Here is a 15,057-nt window from a genome sequence, read left to right as displayed (position 1 = left end):
TGCGCCTTTTCTTTCTCGTGAATCAATTTGAAACATCGCTGATGCCTGCTGTTACTGCGTCTGCTTCTGTGTGCGGTGTGGTGCTGCGTTCGAGGAAGCGGCAAATGAAAGGCGCCGCAACGGCGCCAGGGTCGGACGCTCGGTGGAGTCGTGAATCGCCTGGTGATGTCATGGCTGGATGTGACGTCATCGTGATGTCAGTTTTGGTTATTAGACATATGGTCGGATATGATAGTCACAGCCGATCATCTCACTTGTCATGACGTCACCAGATGATGACGCCATAGTCATATCTTTCATTACCATCATCACTGTCACCGTTGCTAATCACTAATTAATTAGGTACTGATTACTAATTACGTAATAATGATTGATTAGGTAATCAGTTTATTAGCTCATTACCTATTGATTACTGAACTCATAACTCTCCATGGCAACCGCGCTGGCCTGTCTCTAGACAAGAAATGCCCGGCGTGCCTGTCAGGATGACAGCTATAGTGGGACAGGACACCGGACGCCGTATGGGCGATTAAAATCTTTTGTCTTAAATTGTACCATAGCAAGATAGATGGTAACTCCGAGTAAGAATTTTGCATAGGAAACAAAAATGAAATAGCAAAATTACAAAAAGCAACACAAAGACAGCAAAATACTAGCAAAAATTCAAGGAGACTTGCGGGCTAGCTCAGTTGGTCTCTCCTGGGAAATTTTCTTTGGCTTGTGAGAAAAATATGGTATTTTGTAACTGCACATACATATATGCTAAATCTAAATTAGGCAAGAATTCGGGCCCTGAGCAAAGCGCGCGGAACAGATCCGCAAACCAGACACATTGATGTAGCAAAATACCCTGGAAGACAAGCCCACTCCATTAGAGTCATGGATTCCACATTTACAGAAAAGGCAGCTGCAACTATTCCAACAAATGACACGCAGTTGAAGAGGCTGCAATTGCCCTAGCAATCTCGACGAGCAAAGAACATGTCATCATTTCTCGCTGATTCACAGTCTGCATGCAGAAACTACCAAAGGGAAAGAGTATCCAGCATAGCACTTCAAATCTCCCATCACACCACAGCTCATCACCTCCCAGATACCTACATCATTGGACTTCGGGACACAATCACTTGGAAGGAAACAAAGCCGCCAACGCCTCAGCTCGAGGATATGCTAACCGGCCACCACTTCCAGGGGGATTTCTGAGAACACAGGATGTACCCGAGAAATATACTGACATATTCCTGCCTTACAGACTTGACAGAAGAAAATATTGACAGAAGAAAGAGATTTAGCGACCCGCCTCGTGAACCAGGACGTATCAATGCCACGGCTCCTTGCAGTGGACGACGCTACCCTCCTTTTATCAAGAAAGGAACACCTCCGGCGCCGCACACGTGCACGTATCCCTCTTTGTGCGGTATCCCTTCCCCGCGGTCTCACTCGCGCAGAGGAGGTGGCGCTTAGGAGGATTCGGGTCGGTGTTGCCCTCACACCAGCTGTCACTAGGACGTAGTCTTGCTTCCAACACCTATATCCCCGCCCAGGGTGCCCGATCTGTAAAAACGAAGATGTTGAGGCCGACATTCACCACTTTCTGTGGGACTGCCCAGCGCTGAAACCAACACGAATCCGGCACCTGAGAATAGCTGGCCTTTCAGCAACCAATCCTGCCTAATATGTCGCTTGGACGCAGGGACCTCATCATCGCTCACTCCTGGACTTCATAAAATCAGCCGACCTTTTTCCACTCATTTAATCATTTATTCATCCTTCATCTTATACCCTACTGATTCCGTGAGGAAATAAATATCGATTTAAAAAAACGTTCCCCACGCCACGCGGAACTAACCAGAGAAGCAACAGTCACCCTCCGAAAAATCCAAACTATCAGCCAGGTCGACGGCACCTTCTACACAGGATCTCGCTCACCACTTACAAATATTAATGTGCATTTTGTAACGTACTAATCACCCTACAACATATGGTGTGGGGATGCAAGGACCACGTGATACCATAACCACCCTTAACCGAAGAGCAGTGGGAGATGCTGTCAAGCCCGGCCTGCAGCCTGGATGATCAGCGTAGTCTAGTCGACCGTACTCGGGAAATGGGTCGGGTCCACGGCTTCCTGGACTGAGGAGGCTGACCACCTGGGGCGAATATTTCACGCCTGCTCTGAATAAATGTTTGTCTCTCTTCGCCTCAGTATATCGCAAAAACACTTAAATAGCGGGGATAAAATTTCGCATTAGGAAACATCGTTATTGGCTTTAAAAAATTTTCCTTTGTTATAGTCGGGTGGCAATTAGCTCATTTGGCTGACGTTTGGTATATTCATGACGTTTCTATTTCTAGCAATTAGCGGTTGTACATTTTGAAAAAGTGTCGATTGCAGTTCGGCCGCTTTTATGCGCTCTTATCTTTAACGCAGATAAATACTCTTTATTTCCCCATTCTCATGGATGGAGGAAGCAGAGGCAAACGCTGCGTGCAAGCAGCTTGAGGAGTCCGTTACCCGCGCGCAAGTAATAGCAGTAAAAGAATGAACACATTTTGTGGAGTACTTTCGTACTTTCTGGGGTAAAACGTACCATATAGTGTTTGAACAAATAGTTAAACCTTAGCGTCTTGATAATCTTGATAAGGTACTTGGAGCCGTTTCCTTTTACGGGAAATGTTTTAGTACTTGCTGGAAGTTCAGTTGATGCATGGTTTCGTAAAAAGCCTTAGCGCGGACAAAACAGCGCGAACGGGAGAGAGACGGATGTCTTCACTGTTGCCCACGATTTTTCTACTCTCTCACTATTTCCTTTCGACTCTTTTTCTGTCTCCTCTCTTCGTCACGAAGCCAACTCGTTTCCCTTACCCAATTTTCTTTAAATTGACTCTAAAAGTGATCGAAATTAGCAGCGGATATGTAGAGGTGGCCGAGTTTTTAACCCATCTTATTTGTTGTCCTTGTAGAGTCTGTTCGACAGTTCGTCTCAGTGGCCAGTGCGCATTACGTGGCCTGATTAATTTATTGGAAATTTTATTCATGAAAATTCTAGGACCCTTATGTGGTCCGCCTAGTCAGACAGCCCAGAAGCCGGCTCCGTAGCGTGGGCCTTGCAAACACTCGCTACTGGTCGGAGGCCTCGCTATGCAGAATGGCCTCCAACTGCTCCAGATTGGGATTCGGAAGTTTGTCTATATACGATTTAATTGGCATACCCACACCTTGTGAAAGGCCGCAGATAGCTTCCCAAATTTTGGGCACTTTAGTTTGTACAGTGAGGGGTACCATAGGAGGAGTTTAAGTGGGGTGACGAGAGGGTCTGTAGACTGCGGAGGGTGTATTCTTGCGCTTTGTTTGTTTCCTGAGGTGTTTCCTGAGGTTTCCTGAAGACTCGACCGCCAGGCTCTTCTCGTGTTGAAATAAACAACGTGCACGTGGTGCCTTCGAAACCTTCGCTATATATGTTTCCTGGGAGCTTCTGTGTCAGTAATATATACGGTTGGAACTCGTCGAAAGCCAAGCATCGACTACTACGGCGGACCTTTGCAAGTAGCCGCGCTTATGTATTATTACTGTTTTGGGCGATCGTCGTGCGCACAGAAAGTCCTGCTTCTAGCAGTTTTCATCCCGATCCATCGCACGCAATGATCTCCACAACTGGAGTGATGCGATTCCTCAGTCGGGCAGCTTGGCCCTGCTTAAACGTAGGTCCTGTTTATGAGAGGCACCCACGTCCTGGATTTTGGCTAACATATGACCTGGGTTTTGAGCCCCCCGAGTGTCAGGGAATAAGCGTCTTCATTTTTTTTTTTTTGTTCTAAGGGACGACGCCATGTGCCTGCTTGCGTTTTAGGGTATGCTCTTATCAGTACCCAGAGGCCTTGTGTGTGACATTGGCATAGTGCCTTACAGCGAGACATTTGAGTACTGGGGTTTCGGTCCCCTTCCGGCAACCTCTGAACCCCAAGTATGGGACGCTTTCAACGAGACACAGCAGGGAAGTATTTTTGTGGCCAAGTCCTGGCTGCCTGCCCTGGCACAATTTTCCTGCATAATTTAAACCGTTTCACGGGGGGCTGCATGAGAAAGAGAATGATTGCTTGCTTTGTTTCGGATTGCTGCTTTTGGGGTCGTTTCTGATTTTTATTTATAACGAAAGAAAAAGAAAAAACAACGTGGGAGAGGCAGAAAATAATGTCACGACGATGGAAGGCGGTAAAGCGAAGATGAACAAAAAGTGTCTGTTTCAAACTGATGCTCTTTAGGCTACATAGAAGCAGAAGAGAGATACATAGATGGATTTATTGAAAGGAAAAGGCAGAGAGGTTGGCCCGAATAATTCAAATAATTCAATAATTCAAGAGGCATAACACAAGAAGAATAGTGAAGAAATAGGCCATAGGTGTGCAAAATTTATGATAAAGGCTAACTAGAAAATGTGTTTTAAATTGCGGATTTCTGTTATTTTTGTTTGTAGTGAAAGAAAAAAAAATGAGGGGGACACACAAGCTCGGCCGTTATGATGCCACAGCGTTAATAGCTGTTAGTGGGTCGTGTAGCACAGGGTTCTCAATATTTTGCCTCAGGGAACCCCACCGTCACGATCCCACGATTTGGCTTGTGCATGAATATGCTCTCGTTTTTTTTAGTGCGTAGCACTACTAGCCGCAATCAACGGATTTCGTCGATGTCTGTCCGAAGTCGCGCTCTCTCTCTCTCTCTTCATAAACTTGAAGTGGAGAAAGAGAAGGTGGCGACGCGCGCGTCGCGTGGATCAGCATTGAAGAGGCGGAGCGGCCGCATAGCTGCAGCATAAGCCGCGCTCTCTCTCTCTGTCCATCCGTCTCTCCGGTAAACTTGAAGAGGAGGAAGGGAAATTGGCGACGCCCGCATCACGCGACTTAACACGGAGGGGGCGGAGCGGCCAGTGAATAAGACAGTGAGAGAGGGGCGTGTCAGTTGCAGACGTGGCTGCCGTCACTGGGCAGCGTTTCACAAGCGTGTGTTACTCTGGAGTGAGCATTCGTGTGTTGCTCGGCCGCCCTCAAATTCGGCATCTCTCACCTCGCATCAGTCACTCCTCAGCCTTCACGGACAGCAGACGTGCACGCGCGGTGTCCCTGGAAAGCCGCTGGCCGCGTCGTGAAGCAGCTTGTGCTTACCTCCGCGCCTTAACTGGTGCTCGCCTTCAAGCGCATTTCCCTCTCTCTTTCTCTCCCCCTGTGATTCCACCCCAGACCTTTTGGCCGCAGAGCGGTGCATTACATTGTGCCTGTTTTCCTTCATTTCCGAATATGGTTTAAGGAAAGCTGAGGACGTGGCTGCGCCGCGCGTTTGCTTCGCGTCGCAATGGATGAAGCCGGGCCGTCAGGCACTGCGGCGCAGGCTCGCCGTGTTGATTGATTGATTTATAGGAAGGGAAAGGCGCGGTAACTGTCTCACCTGTTTTCTGGGGACACCTCAACCGCGCCGTAAGGGAAGGGAGTGAAAGTGGAAAGAGAGAAAGAGGAGCCGTAGTGGAGGGCTACGGTGAAATTTCGACCACCTGGGGATCTTTAACGTGCGCTTGACGTGCTGAAGTACAACGGTTAAGAAATGCCAGGCACCTACTTCGCATTTGATTAACTATGCAAATCGGCCGTAATTTTTTTTTCTATCTATGAGTTCGGTTTTGTAGCCACTTGAACACTCAGCCAAACGGAGTGTGAGGCCAAGCCGGCCTGCATGTGTCTCTCTGAGCAGCCCAAGCTGCTCACCAGAGCCCGGGAAGCAACCCCAAGCCATTGAGATCCTAGACGTGTCCCTGTATGAGGACGCAAACTTTGTGCGGCCTGTTGTACAAAAAAGCAATGAAAACGCCGTTTTGAATGTTTCAAAGCTCTGAGCCACTTTATTGGACAACTGGCACCATTGTATGCCTTGAAAAGCGTGGTAAAAATTGACACGGCTACGTTCAACTGTCAAGAATCTGCTCTGATGAAAATATTAGCATTTATTTATCGGAGGAAGAGCCCGTAACTGCTTACTAATGGCTATCATCATTAATACGAGATTATTTAGCCTTGCATACGCTTCGGAATGTTAGTCTCCCTGTTCGGGAACAGGGCGCCTCAAAGCCGCCTCTGAGTATTCGGCGTCACATTTCTGCTTGTGCGCCCTGGTGTGCAAAAAGGCAATGAAAGCGCCGTTTTGGGTGTTTGAAAACACGCCAAATTCGAAAGTCGCCAAACTGGACTTCCTTACTGTACCTTTTTAGGGCAGGAACCAAAAAGTGGCCCTGAGGGTAATTTCTCACTTTCTATGATCTGAGCTGTGCAATAGCTGGATAGAATACCTGTGAGACAAAAGTACTGAAAAGCTTGCACAGAAAAGTATTTTGGACATGAAGGCCCTCCAAATTGACGTTGTGAACAGCCCAATCGCGTGCAGTAGAACACCTCAAAAATATCGCGGTCAGCCAAGTAGTGAGTACCAAGAGCCAACTGCGATGAAGGCTAGACCACAGTTGCTACTGGCCGCTACCATTAGCTAAGACGGCTACAACCACTGGGCGGAGCATGTCAACACACTGCGCTGCCGCCGTGAAGGATGCACAGCAATTAGCTGCCAATCTTATTGTGCATGCCTGCTGAGAGCAATTGCCTTTTACCTTTTTGTCAATAAGTATGCTCTGAAGTGATTGATTTAATTAAGAAATCAAGCAATATTCCGTTAACCTTCTTTTGTGCCCGATATCTTGCTAAGGACACTATCGCACTTTCTGCTAGTAGCATGCATTACTTTTTCTGCACTGAGGCGCTCTGTCCCTGAATGAATTAAGACATTGCAAAAGAAAATGAAAAAAGTAAAATTTTTCTTTCAGTTTCTTCAGGACACGTCATTTGAAGTGTGTTGAACCGAAAATAACCCTCAAATATTTTTTGTATTGCAATTTTTTTTTCGCGCCTGAAGTGGCTATGAGGAAACCACCAACGTAATTCCGGTAACCAATTAACGTTTGTTCTCTCTGTCTCTGTCTATTGTAAAGATTTGTTTTCTTGTTTCTGGCCATAAGTTTATTTATTCCCACTAAATTTAAAACAAGAATGAACTAGCCACAAGCTGAAGAGACCGACGTGATTCGACCAGCATGGGCTGCGCACAGATTTACAGGCTTGTCCGCCCTTGACGCTAACTTAGTTATTGGGCTGTTTGCGGAAGTCGGACTGAAAGTCGAACGTTCTATACGGGCTAATTGGTTCATTGCAGATAAAAGGCAGAGCTGTGTAGATGAGACATGACGATAGACATGGGAACTGAAAACGACACCATGGTCGCAGACTTTCAGCATGAACGAAAGAACGTGCTATTTACTCGAGGAGCCGAGGCGAGCAACCACTACTGTCATTCGCACTGTATATGATAAAAAGTGCCCTTTATAAAAAAAAAAAAATTGTTTTGTGTAGTCGTTGCTGTATCTTTTTTTAGGAGCCTTAAAAAATAAAACATCTGACTTGCGTGCTTTGGGAAATTGCAAAAAATTTGCTTGCAATCTCCCAGGGCAATTAAAAACTGTCTACATACGAAGTGCATCCCATCAGTCGCGTTCGCGAGGACTTTGGCCGAATGCCATTCGCTGGTGCACAGATGTAAGGATGGATACTCCCCACACATGCAGGCTGAGCCGTTATCTATGTCCCTTAATCGTTCTTATGCGTCCTTGCATTTACTGCGTTTACCTTTTTAATGCTTCCTCATATCCGCTTTCCTCCTGATGAACAGTGCGACCATGATGAGGGTTGAGTCGACGTGAGCCGGGGTTACTTTCTTTCGGTGGTGGTGGTGAAAACGTTTAATAAATATAGAGAGTTACATAAAGGTTGCTCTGGGGTCAGGCTTAGTGTCCTTCCCCTCACAAATAATTGGAGTCCCTTTCGATATGAGCGCCAAAGAAGTAATGTTAAGTTGTAATTCTCGATTCCTTCACAGATATATTATTGCAACTTATAAATTCATTTGCTAACGCTGCTTAAAGTCATTCAAATGTATAAAAATTCAATAACTTTGTTTCTGTTTATCAAACTGTTCTTTATTTTACTTTCTTATTTTCTAATACTGTACACATTATATGTTCTCGTTCATGCCGCTCCTTTCTTTGCAATCACCTTCATTGAATTTGTCACCAAGACCTGGCCAATCCGCCCGTGTGAGGACGTGTCAGGTCTCCAGAGGCCGACGACGACAACCAGACGCAGTGGAAGGCAAGTGTTGCAAGGCGACGCTGTGTGGAAATTCATCATCCTGCTGTTTCACGCCTTCCAAGGCCAGCTAGCCAGCACCGGCCAGACATCAAGTTCCAGGGGCCTCCACGCTGCACCTGAAATATATCATTCATAAATTAGAAGAAAACGCTTGACTCAGTGAGAAACTCAGCGGCCTTGAAAGCATTGTTAAATCAAGGCATAGATGAGCCGTATGTGAAAGTACTTATACATATATAATGGTTGCACTGCGACTATAGTTCTGCATAAATAAAGTAACAAAATTCTTTTAAATAAAGGTGTTAGGCAAGGAGGCACTATCTCCCCAGTACTGTTCACAGCTTGCTTAGAGGATGTACTCAGACTTGGAATGGACTCAGGGATAAAGGTTGATGGAGAGCACTTCAGCAATTTGAGATTCGCTGACGAGAGTGCCTGGCTAAGTAACTCAGCAGATATATTTCAAAAAGAGATCAATGACCTTGATAATAAAAGCAGGAAGGTAGGACAAGAAACTGATCTGCAGAAGACTCAAGTAACACGAAAAAAAAAACGGCAGTTTGCGATAGGCATCTATAGGCATCGGAAGAGGGAAAGGAGTACGTATAGTTAGGACAGGCACTGGTCAGAGAAGCGGAGTGAGAAAGAGAAATAATTAGAGGAATAAAATAGGAAGAAGCGCTTTCGGGAACTACTCTCAGATCATGAATAGCTGCATTCCAGTATCGGTCAGCTATAAAGTGCATAACACTTGTATCTTACCGGGAAAGAAACGAGGAGGCTAACTAAAACAGTTCAACCTAAATATGCTGTTTGTTGCTAGAGGTGACTTTAAGTGCCTCTGGCGAACAATATATTCTTATTAATTTTTATTCCCACAGAGATTATTACAATACTTGTATCTCGTTCAGCAGAAGCCAAATAATCTGATCAAAATTTCAATGTGGAACAAGTGGAAATCGTATTAAATTTCGCCACACCATTTTAAGGCGAAAGCTTTTTTTTTTTTTTTTTTTTTTTTGCTCTTGGGTGCTGTAGACAGAAGTGTCGTCGTAAGCGTCGGCAAAAGCGCCAATAGAGAATGCGGATGGGGTGTGTACACACCCCATCTTCTTTATCTTCTTTATCTTTTTGTGCTTTTCTTTCGCTTTTTCTTTCTTTCTTTATCCTTTTTCCATTTCATATATCTATCTATTGTAACTAGGCAGTTGTGATCTTTGTTTCCTTTTGTATCTTTAATGTACAATTTTTACATTTTTATGTCCATGTTTTTTTTTTTCATCTAAATTATTTTTTTCTTTATTTTGGGCGTTTAGCTCCTTTTCTTTTATCTTAAATTGGATTAAGCCTGGCAAAGCTTTGCTGGTCCGGGCTCCCTCTCTCTTTCTTTTACATTTTTTTTTCGTCATATTCTGAGAGGAATAATAAAAGGTAAAAGGGGTGTGTACACAAGAATTTCAATCATCATAAAGTATTGCGGAAATAGTGATATAGCTAAAATTACACGTAGTAATCATCATCAGTCGGACTATACCCACTCCAGGGCGAAGGCCTTTTTCATTTTCAAACCCGATTCTGTGCTAGCTGCATCCGCTTGACCCCTGCATACTTACTCTCGTATAGTATAACTTGTAATAATGACATATATATAACAGTTACTGATATGATGATAGTTGACATATTAGTTATATTCATAGTTACCGAGAATTACCGACATTACACCAAGAGTTAATGACAATATATGATGATACCTCGGTTGGTGATAGTTATGGCAGTGATAGCAGTAATTGGTAAGAGTGGTAGTCGGTGATAGTAATCTGGGTGATAGTTGTAGGAATGATAGTGCTGATGATGATGATAGTGACGATGGCTATGCAGTTAGTGATAATGATGATGACGATGAAGTTACTGACAGTGGTAATAATCATAGTAATGACAATTATGTGGTTAGAGATAATGGTGATGATCATAGCGGCAATGACGATGGTAGTTAACGATAGTTGGTGGCAGTGGTAGTTTATGATGAAGATGATGATGAGGAGGAGGAGGAACAGGTAGTTATAGTGATGGTGACAGCAGTGATAGAGATGTGATCAATTTTTCAACCATTTTCTTTAAACTGAATTTCCTCATCTTTCCTATCCATTTTCTTAGTCCGAGGGACCCCGTCTACAAAACTCACTGCCCTGCGTTCCTCTCTGGCGCTCCTCTTCCATGGATTGGCAGAGTCTCTAGAGCTCGAGCGTCCTCTTGAATGGCTTCTTGTTCAGGTCCGGAGCAGCCCCTGGGTATTGGTGGAGTCTTCGCCCGGCTGTCAGTGGCTTTCAACTTCGGAAAAGAGTCCTCCCGGAACAGGAAGTCTTCTGTCCTCTTCGGCTCACGTCGCCGGGTCTGGCGTGCTTCGCCGCAGGATGTCACGTCTTGTTTTTCTACTTTATTTTCCCACTGTTTTTTCCTGACTTCGTACGGAGTCTTCAACAATTCTCGACATTTCAGGTCCCCCAGCACGTAGGCCTTGCCGTACAGTTGGCATTTGGGCTCACACTGGTGGTCTTTGGGTGGTCTTTCCAGTCCGCAGCCGCAACACTTGGTGTCGCTTGGATTGGGGCACACGTCCTCTCGATTCCCAAGACGGCCACAGGCGGAGCACACTTCGTACTTTTTGCGGTACAGCTGGCATCGATACGGCGCGCCATTAAGATATATCTATCTTGGAACGGCTTTCTTCTTGAAGAGAATAAAGACAGACTTCGAGTTTTTGCCCATTCGTCTGACTCGTATCTCGAGGTTGTCTCTCCGGTCTTGTCGATACAAAACTTCTTCTATGAGTACTCCAGAGGCACTCCGTGGATGACCCCCTTGCCACATTTTTCTGGAGTAGCCACGTAGGCAAAGATGTCCACCCGTTTGCCATCAAACATGATGTGCTTGAGACTGGCGCATTTCAATTTCCTCTCCGTGCTCGTTGTTACGACGAGGATTGAGTGCTGTTTCAGGTTAAGGGAGATGAGATCCTCTCTCTCGTCGCGTGGGTTGATACCAGCTGTCATCTTGATAGCGTCCGTAAGGTGGGCCGTTCTGTATTTTGTGAGCGTGACCAAGCCGCCACGTGGTCTAAGAACAATCTTTTCGGCGCCGTCGGGAACCTGCGTGATTTAACATTCTATCGACTTCGCCGCCATCTTTCTTTCTGCTTGCTTCTCCAAGGCCCTTTGTCTCACAGCTTCTTTGTCGCTTTTCTCGAGCGGCACGTATTTCCCTCGCCGACTTGAGTACCATTGTCCCGGTACCTCAAATTCCTCCTGTTCGACCGCTGTACCTTCCACAATTTCCATATTTTTCGTTTTCACTGGCTTCACAAGGCTGGAATGGACCCTCGATGGGGCCGCCGCACGCCCAGTCCGCCGCGAGAGGAAGGGGAAAATTATATAAGCCCCTTCTGGGTATACATGACAATCTCTAAAGAGGAGACAAACCAATATTGTATAATGTGCGGGGAGAGTGGCACTCTGACCACGTAATTTGGGAATGTGCAAAAGATAAAAGGGAATGTGCAAAAGATAAAATTTGGGAATGAGCAAAAGATAAAAGATAGAGAAGCCTGTAAGACCTTGATGCGGAGCGAGAACCCCGCCATACCCCACTCAACAGCAGCAAGCCATCCATCTGGCGACTGAGGCCGTGAAGCAACAATGTGTCTTCACTAGACATTAGTTTGCGAGGCTCCTGAGTATGGCTCCCTTAGGCCTGCGTGCCGGGGGGTCTAAAAAGGAGTTTCATTTCAGTGGATTGGATTGGAAAACATTTATTGTCAGCAATGCGACATTTGTGGGCGCTACACTTAGATGGCCTCAAGCCCGTTGCTCTCGGCGACCTTATGAGCCCACTCAGTATCCCGAACTTGCGTTAACGGGTCTGAGCTGGCCAGTATAGCCTCCCACCGCTCTAGAGAAGGAACTGGTAGTAGGTCCACTGGTAGCGGCGCTTTTTTGCAGCTCCATAGTATATGATCGTACCCGGCTATTTCGCCGCAGTGTTTACAATTTGGATTGTATTGTGCTGGGCACATGTGCGCTAATTAGGATGGGCTGAAGAAGGCACGCGTCTGAAGCCGACGCCAGATTACTTCCTGCCTTTTGCCAAGTTTCTTGTCTGGTGGAGGATATATATCCGCCTTTCTAGTTTAAAGTGATTAGTACAGTCATGAATGAGATAAGTGCATCTCGAGAGAGATTGGGGGAATCAACCTGGCTCACTGCTCGGCTGACATAACCTCGAGCTATACTGTGAGCCAACTCGTTTCTTTTGTTCCCCGAGTGTGCCGGCACCCATATTATTTCCACCTCTTTTTGGTTCCAGTCTTTATATCTTAAAATTCGCTCTGTCTCTTTGGAGATCATGCCCCTCTCAAAATTGTTTATAGCAGATTTGGAGTCGCTAATTATGGTAACCGCTGTGGTGCTGACCATCGCCATGCGATAGCCGCCTCCTCCGCTGTCCCTGAGTTGTTTGTTTTGATTGAACCTGCCATTAATGTTTTACCCGAGTCGTTCACGCCCACAATAGCAAAAGAGTTGCCTCCTTCGTATTCCGCCGCGTCTACATAAACCGTGTATTCAGAGCCTTAAAACTTAGCCTCAAGGGCCTTTGCTCTTGCTTTTCTCCTGCCTTCATGAAAAGCAGGGTGCATGTTCTTTGGTAGCGGTTTAATAGTGAGTGCGTTCCTTACTTCGATCGGCAGTTTTACTTGTGCATTTCTTTCCGGGATTCTATCTTGTAGTCCTAATTTACCCAGAATTTTCCATCCCGTGGATGTGGTGACAAGCCATATGTACCTCGCATAGTTCCATGGTGTTATTGTAGACCCCCAGTTTATGAAGTCTTTCCGTAGGGGAGCAGTGGGTAGCCCCAGTGCTGTTTTATATGCCTGCCTTATTATTGCTTCAATTTTGTTCTTTTCTGCCACCCCTAGCTTGAGGTAGGGGATGGTTTACACTATTCTGCTTATCACAAAAGCCTGAACAATTCGGCACAAATATTCTTTGACCCCGCGTCTTTAGTTGGCTATTCGCCTTATCAACCTGGTTGCATTGTTAATTGTTGACTTAAGTCGATTTATTATTTCTGTGTTCTTTCCATTGTCTTGGATTATCAGTCCCAAGACCCTGATTTTGTCCACTCTTGTTATTAGTGTGCCATTTAATTCCACCAAAATGTCTTCTGCGTTGATATTGCGTTTTTTTGTTCCTCGGATTATCAGAAGTTCCGATTTGCTTGGTGAGAATTTTAGCCCTGCCCATTCCACATATTCTTCAGCAATGTCGATTGCCTGTTGAAGATTTTCTTCTATTTCCCCATCGTTGCCTGTGCATGTTCATAACGTGACATCATCAGCACATAGCGTATGTTTCACCCCTTTAACAGTTTTCAGTAATGCTGGAAGGTTCTTTAACGCTAGGTTGAAGAAGAAAGGGGAAAGAACTGAGCCCTGTGGGGTGCCCTTGTCTCCTAGCTTAATTGTTTCAGACCTGATGTCTCCAAGGCTTATTTCTGCTGTTCTTTCGGTTATAAAATCCCTAACGTAATCGCAAATCCTCTTGCCAGGGACAATTTCCTCCAGATTATTTATTATAGCTTCGTGTTTGACATTGCCAGAGGCTTTCTGTAGATGAAGGCCAAGTACAGTTTTTGTGCCCCCTTTATAGGGCGTGTCAATTATGTCTGCTTTGAGTTGAATCATTACATCCTGCGTGGACAGCTTGCTTCTGAAACCTAGCATTGTTTCGGAAAATACCTCCCTTTCCTCTGCATACTCCTGAAGTCTGTTTGGTATTACATGCTCCATCAGCTTCCCTAGGCACGATGTTAGCGATATCGGCCTGAGGTTGCCTACTTCAAGTTTCTTCCCAGGCTTTGGAATGAAAACCACTTCAGCATGTTTCCACTCTGAAGGCATTCTACCTCGTTTTCATACCCCATTAAGAAAGTCTGTGAGTGCCGTGACTGATACTAAATCTAGGTTTTTCAGCATTTTATTGGTGACCCCATCTGCTCCCGCTGCTGATGGGGTTCTTAGCTGACTCATTGCTCTTCATACCTCCGCTATTGATATGTCCCTATCTAGCTCTGTGTTCTCTGGTCCTCGATATGGTGTAGGTGAACTCCCTTTGCTCGTGTTAAGGTATCTGCTCTTCAGTTCCTCTATGAGATCTTCAGCTTTGCCCTGGTATTTATGAACCAATCTTTTCAGCTGTCCTTGAGCTGCCGTCTTAGTTTGTCCTAGATCTAGCAAGTGGCGAAGAGGGTGCCAGGGATTTTTACACCCAAGATTTCCATTCATTTCATCGCAAATCTGTCCCCAGTATTGACTCTGAAGTTCGTTCGCGTACTCTTAATTTACTAAATATCAATTAATTTGGCCCAGTGATTGATCAAAATATATGTACAATTAACCAATAATCCAAACTCATGGTTGATCACGTGACATCACGTGCTTAGACAGATAGCTTGACAGTAGCGAAATAGACAAAGTCCTACTTTAACCTTCTCTGATCTTGAAGTTCAAATTTAGCACCAGCCTGGATCGCTTTCCGAAGTTTTACCGTGGTGACAGATTTCACGCTCTAAAAAACAAAGACAAAGTCAGAGGCAGTACTAGATTAGATGCACAAAATAAAACACCTTATCATGTGACTTAAAAAAATGTCTGCAGCGCAGAACTCGCCTGAAAGCTTTGTTTTTCAGTATTCCCCATTAAAACAGTTCTAAGAAGAAATCAATCTCTTCATGAACGGTGCTTTCGGCATTCTCAATGCTTTT

Source organism: Amblyomma maculatum, chromosome 5 (assembly GCF_055883805.1).
Source record: "Amblyomma maculatum isolate TAMU_Amacu chromosome 5, ASM5588380v1, whole genome shotgun sequence".
Lineage (NCBI taxonomy): Eukaryota > Metazoa > Arthropoda > Arachnida > Ixodida > Ixodidae > Amblyomma > Amblyomma maculatum.
This window is presented reverse-complemented; position numbering follows the sequence as displayed.